Consider the following 6,826-nt stretch of genomic DNA (forward strand, 5'->3'; position numbering starts at 1 on the left):
AGTTACAACTTTTAGAATGAAACTGGACGTTTCTGAATGGTTAGTGGATAAATTTATGTAGTTGCTGTGGAGTTGATTCAACTCATCCACTAGCATGTGTCGTCATGTTAATCTTTTGTGCAAATCCAGTGTTGAATTGACCCTCGTTTGTGAAGCAGTTCGCCCGTAAAATGACGGCATGGCAACAACACTCTACTACAGGGGTTTCCAAACTTGGTCCTGGAGGGCCAGTGCCCTGCAGAGTTTAGCTCCAATCCCAATTAAACACACCTGAACCAGCTAATCAAGGTCTAACAAAGCATACTAGAAAGTGTTTTAGAGCTGGTTGGAACTAAACTCTGCAGGACTGCAGCCCTCCAGGACCGAGTTTGGACACCCCTGCTCTACTACAACAACTCTTACTCTTCTCTAAAGCAGCCCAACATGGCCTCACCCCCTTTGTTGCATGTTCTCGGGGGCGAGAACATGCAACTTTTCACTGGTGTTTTTAGTAAATCCTGACAGTAGTTTTTTAACGCCAAAAGAGGGTTTGCGCTGGCATTAGCAGTTAGTAATTCTGGCCCTTAGTATTCAGGTTAGCTTCAAATGCCATTAAACCAGATGTGTTATTCAACAAGCTAGCTATTATTTCAAATAGCGAAGATTCCCTTTAAACCATTAATATGTTCTTTGCCAAAAACTAACATGTGGTTTTCTTTGTTGCAGGCAAGCCTTTTGACCCCCAACATGCAATATACAATGCTGTTTCCAACATTATCTGTTCCATCGTGTTTGGGGATCGGTTCGACTATGATAACAAGCGCTTTGCATACCTTTTGGAAATCCTGAAGGAGAATGTCAATCATACAGGGTCACTTGTTGGGCAGGTATGAACAAGTTTTAAAAATGTTTTTTAGCTTAGTACTATCCTAGTATCCAACTGGATCTTGCTCTACTGTCTCAATCATAGACTGTAAAAAAGATGGACCTCTTCACTTCCTTCAACTGTAGAAAAATGAAGCCAAAATATCCCAGTAACGGTTGTCGATTATGTTGTTCGGAGCCCGAGTCTGCACAGTAGCAATACTAAGGTGGAGCTGTGGCACTGAGGTCCCGCCCACACTCCCGCTCTTGCAGACTCAATTGCTACCACAGCTGTCAATCATGACGTCATACACTGTTTCTATAACATCAAATGACTAACAAAAAACAAACTTATTGAGAAAACATACACTTGAACATAGGTCTGCGTGATGAGAACTACCTAAAATGACAGAAACCATCTTTGAGAAAAACATTTTTTTGAAATGTAATTGGATTTTTTTTAGTTTGACTCGTGTCCCATTTGATAACATGGAGAGGGCGGGGTTTATGACCTATACTGTAGCCAGCCACCAGGTTTGAAATGCCAGATTTTGAAACGAATTTGAAATGTTTTGGCTTTACTTTTCAGGACTTGTGCAGCACACTTGATTCCCATAGGCTGTCGACACATTGCGTTGTTACTCTTTAGCAAAAACTTACCAAACTTTACCAGCGGTCGCTCATGATGCATCAAAACCTCAGCTTTTTGAAAGTTATATGTCATCCTGGAATATGGCCATATGCACCTCTTGATGGAAATAACATCACAACATTTTTGTTCCATCAAGGTGTGCATCAATTTTTGGTCAAGATCTTGTATTGACAATGCAAGAGTCCAGCACTCTGTAAAGTTTCCTCCAGCACATCCCAAAGACATTCAATGAATTTAAGATCTGGCTTTTACACTTTGAGCCTGATGAATCATCCTGGAATATGGCCATGTGTCTTCCTACATGGTTATTTAAGAAATGAAAAGCTACACATACCATAAATTAGGGTTAAAAAAACTGTTCCCAAACATATAACATGGTAGAAGCATAATAATCACAGCAATACTGAAGTATTTACCTAATTTAATTGTAAAAGTGACTTTTTTGGGCCAGACAGTGAATTTCCAGCTAAATTCTGAAGTGTGCATCCAGTGGACACTTTACTATCCCATAAGGCTACAGTAGAGTGTTTTTTTTAATGATCACAAAGCAATTACTCAAAAGAAGTACCTACTCTGAGAGTATGCAATTTAAGACGCAGGAAATATCTTCAGAATTAGAAGAAATTTCTAGGCAGGTGTTTTGGAGCAGGTTAAAACTAAACTTCTGCTGTTAATGCCGCATAGTTATCTGTAGCCTTTTTCTTTTCCAGGTGTTTAACTTGCTTCCCATCATCAAATATTTCCCAGGACCACACCAGAAAATCTATCAGAATGGCGAAGAGTTGAAGGCTTTCTTCAGGGAAGCAATCAAAGCTCACCGAGAAACTCTGGATCCAGACAGTCCTCGAGACTACATTGATGCCTACCTGCTGGAGATTGAGAAAGTAAGATCGTCATGGTCAGCCACTCTAGAAACTGTATAATCCACTCTTTGATGGTAGTTACTACTTGGAAAGGTGGCAGCGAGTTTGCCAAGTGAAACATGTATCTTTTGTTAAAAAAACCCATAAAATTTGAAGGTTCTTCAAGCCCCAGTTCAGTTTCTAACCCTGATAGGAATTTTGTTCCAGCACTAACAATATTCTACAAGGTTAAATCACAGTAGGCTGCTAGGTAACAAAAAGTGCATCGATCAATTGAAATGCTTTGTTTTCCTTGGAGCAGCAAAAGTCCAATGAGGACTCCACGTTTCATGAGGAGAACATGGTTGTCAGTAGCTGATTTGTTCCAGGCTGGAACCGACACCACATAATGGTAGTGAATATTGGGCATGTTTTGAAGCCCAAATAAATGCATCCATCCATAATAAATATAATCCATACGGCTCGAGAGAGTTAATAAAGGCCTTCTGAAGTGAAGCGATGGGTTTTTGCAAGAAAAATATCCATATTTAAAACTTTATAAACTAAAATAACTAGCTTCCAGCAGACAGTCTACGCAAGTTGACTTGTCACAAGAGTAAACTCTGACGTGATGTATGACGCAGGATGTAGGAGTATCGTAAGCTTAGACGCCTCTCGCGGTTCAAACAAATAGGACTGTTCAACAAACTCAAGCTCCTCTTCTCTTATATCAAAATCCTCCAACATTTCTCCTTAAAATTTCTCATTTTAGACTTCTAGTTCGTGACCAGTGTTTTGTTTTGCTCTATCCTCTGTGCTTCTGCGTTTGTCAATACATCATGAGGTTACTCAATTCTTCAGAGGTTACTCTTCCGCTGTAAGTCGATTTGCATAGGCCGTCTGCTGGAAGCTAGTTATTATAGTTTATAAAGTTTTAAAGGGGACCTATTATGCCCCTTTTACAAATTGTAATATAAGTCTCTGGTGTCCCAGAATGTGTCTGTGAAGTTTCAGCTCAAAATACCCCACAGATCATTTATTATAGCTTGTCAAATTTGCCCCTATTTGGGTGTGAAAAAAAAAAAAACACGCTGTTTTTGTGTGTGTCTCTTTAAATGCAAATGAGCTGCTACTCCCGCCCCCTTTCCAGAAGAGGGCGGAGCTTTAACAGCTCAACAACAACAAAGCTGGAGAATCTCACGCAGCCAAAATGAGGATTGTCAGTAACGGTGTTCAGCCTTACATTTGTTGTGTGTTCTCGGAGACGGGGTTTATGTAAATTTTAGGGTTAGTGATGTCACCAACCTAGGAAGAAGCTTGTTGTAGTCCCTACAAACCATTTGTTGTAGTCCTTAAAAAGCAATTTCTGTAAAAGAAAATCTCTCTCTTTGCATTGAACTTTGAGCGTCGTAACTTTGCAGATGTTGTTTATGATCAAACAGCAACATTACACACTAACTAAAGTTATAAAAGTTAAATCATAATCAACCAAATATGGATATTTTTCTTACATAAACCCATCACATCGCTTCAGAAGGCCTTTATCAACCCCTGAAGTCATATGGATTATTTTTATGATGGATGAATGCACTTTTCAAACTTCAAAATCTCGCCCCCATTCACTCCGATTATAAAGCTTGGAAGAGCCAGGACATTTTATAATATAACTCAGATTGTGTTCGTCTGAAAGAAGATACACCTAGGATGGCTTGAGGATGAGTAAATCATTAGATACTTTTCATTTTTGGGTGAACTACCCCTCCAAAGCTTTTGTAGCTGTTTTCGACATCTATTTTTAGCTAAGGAATTATATTCTATTTTAATAGATGTGGTTTTGAAAAGGAATGCTGTACTATTTGTAATGACAATAAATGACTGCACTGCTGTAATACCACTGTAATGCTTTGTTTCTCTCATGATGTAATCTCTCATGTGACAGCTTACGTTGCAACAGACAAGCCTGTACAGGTCCAAACTAGCTGTAACGCACCCTGTTAGTGTGCATGTTTGAAATTGTAGAACTGGTTGAGTCAATGCATCATGTATATAATGGTCTTTATCTATATGCCCCAAAAAATCTATCAATGATTGGGGAAAAAAACACATAAATGCTTAAAAATCAAAGTTTTCATTTATTGCAGATGCTTTCTGACAATATTATTTTTTAGGAGGATGCATGTATTTACTATAGTGTGTGTGTATATATATTTTAAAAATCATATTAAAAATATAAAAGTCACAAGTTCTTGTGAACATTTCTTTACAAAACATTTAAAGTTAAAATGTGTAAATATTATTATTCAAAGTTATAAACATAGAAATATAGGATACATTTCGCTGTTATTTCCTGATTTGTGCGTGACCACATACATAACTAAGTGCTTCTGTGGTCTTCAAAGATGTAAACACAGCGATTTCTATATTATATTTAAGAATACAATTCTTCTTCTGGTCAAAATGTGGTTAAAAAAAATGTGGTATGAAAAATCCATGTATTCTTATTACAGCTATTTTCTATGGTCATCCAGGCCAAGATGGAAAGGTCACAGTTTAGTGGAGGAAAGTGTTCATGTAGTTAAGTGTCCTGTTTTTTGATGGTAGAGTATTGTGGGATAACTTATCTGTAAACAATGGCTATCCCACAAGACTTCTCCTGTTCCAATTAGTGTCAGCAGGGAGAAGGAGTGTCTGGACACCGAATCCCCATAGTGTCACCACATCAGGCATGGATGCCAAGAGCTGGCGGACAGAAGCGTGGTCCTTCAGTAGCTCTGGGTCGAGGAGGAGTGGGCAGAACCTGCGAGCTTTACTTAAAGTGATGCCTTCAGGATATTGGGTCATCAGATCCCAAAGTGATTTCTTCAGCTTCATCAGGTCAGAGCGTGGTTCTGAAGGTATTGATTGATGGATGGGTCATATTATATATAGAAAGAAAAATCTGGTTACTATTTAATGTACAGTAAACTATAACATGCTGTACAACAGCATAAGGGCAATTCCGAAATAATAGTGGGCTGGTCTGGGAATTCTCTCTTCGAAAAGGTAACTAGAAGAGTTGATTCACAAACTATCTTCACAGACTATGTAAACTGTCTAGTGAACTGTGGATAAAAGTATCAGGTGTATTAAAATGATCTTTTACTCACGTGTATCAGATGATGCTGGTGCTCCTCTTGCCGCCACTGCACTGTACGACAGGTTATGTGTCATTTTTTAACGAGTCTGTGACCAATCTTCGTAATTATGAACGCGAAATTCCGTTAATGTAAAGTAATAAAGTCACTGACCCGTTTGATAACACATCTGTAGCGAAACAGTCGGTAAAAATACAACCAAAATGTATCAGCCTACTTTGAACGAAGTTAAACACCGCCTCTGGCATTTAAACGAATCGAAACTAGTACATGATTCATTTGGACATGAATCGTTTACTGAACCGATTCTTTTGAACTTAATTGAATCTGTTTAAATGATTCGTTTATTCTTTTTAATCGTTTTAATAATGTAGCGGTTTACCACGCTAAATCGTGTGCAAGATTTGCTATTTCGTTCCCTCAGTACTTTAAATTGTGTGAGCGATTTGCTATTTCGTTACCTCGATTTGCTAAATCGTGCTCACAATTCGCTATTTCGTTCCCTCGATTTATAAATCGTTACAATCGTTATAAAAGTGGGAATGTTAATTTTGTTGTCACAGTATTTATAAAATGTAAAAATTATAATGATTTTAAATTTAGTTTTTCTAATATGTCATCAAAATGCAATGACTAGGTGAAATGTCAGGGTAATATTTCCACAAAATGCACAGATAGGACAGTTAATGAGACGCTGAATTTTTCACTGATGTAACCAAGGATTTGTGGGTCAGGAAAATATTAACCAGTAGTATCATAACCTAAAGCACTTTCATCCAGTCAAATCTACGATAAAATCACAATCTCTACACTATTTGCAACAGTATATTGTTGTCTTCAGAGATTTCTATGTATATTAGCTATGATTTAATGAATCAGTGACATAAGTTTGGTGTCTGTTTGTTGAGAGCAGATGGTATTTGTGAGCTCAGGTAAGTCTCACAGGTGTATCGGGTGCACGGGTGACTCCACATCTGTTAGACTGAGCACTGGAAACTAGCTTCACTGGACTCAGAGTAAAAACCTGTAACGCTTTGAAATCACAGTCTAATGAAACCTTTGATTTCCAAGCATTTCCTTGTATTCAAGGCACATTTTATGGCATAATGATCAGTGTTGGGCACGTTACTTTAAAAAAATAATTAGTTATAGTTACTAATTACTTCTCACAAATAGTAGCGGCGTTAGTAACTGAGTTACATAATTTTAAAAGTAACTAATTACCAGGGAAAGTAAGTCTAAGAATAAATAATTCTTGATCCGACTCGTGACTCATGATCCGCTCTTGCTTATGAAATTTCTCTGTACTGTACAATACGTGTTGGTAGCCATTAAAGAAAATGTAGTTTCATATT

General features: G+C 37.8%; 1 long non-coding RNA gene and 1 pseudogene across 1 annotated transcript; one reads left to right on the forward strand and one right to left on the reverse strand.

Annotated features, from left to right (window-relative positions):
- Positions 1-683: 683 nt before the first annotated feature.
- Positions 684-3,353, forward strand: LOC125260708 (annotated as a pseudogene).
- A 1,096-nt stretch (positions 3,354-4,449) lies between these two features.
- Positions 4,450-6,434, reverse strand: LOC125260640. Its single transcript, XR_007183090.1, has 2 exons — positions 5,484-6,434; positions 4,450-5,225 (listed from the first exon to the last, which is right to left on the reverse strand). It is a non-coding gene; the product is annotated as an uncharacterized LOC125260640 (long non-coding RNA).
- Positions 6,435-6,826: the final 392 nt, after the last annotated feature.

This window comes from Megalobrama amblycephala, linkage group LG24, assembly GCF_018812025.1.
Source record: "Megalobrama amblycephala isolate DHTTF-2021 linkage group LG24, ASM1881202v1, whole genome shotgun sequence".
In the NCBI taxonomy this organism is placed as follows: domain Eukaryota; kingdom Metazoa; phylum Chordata; class Actinopteri; order Cypriniformes; family Xenocyprididae; genus Megalobrama; species Megalobrama amblycephala.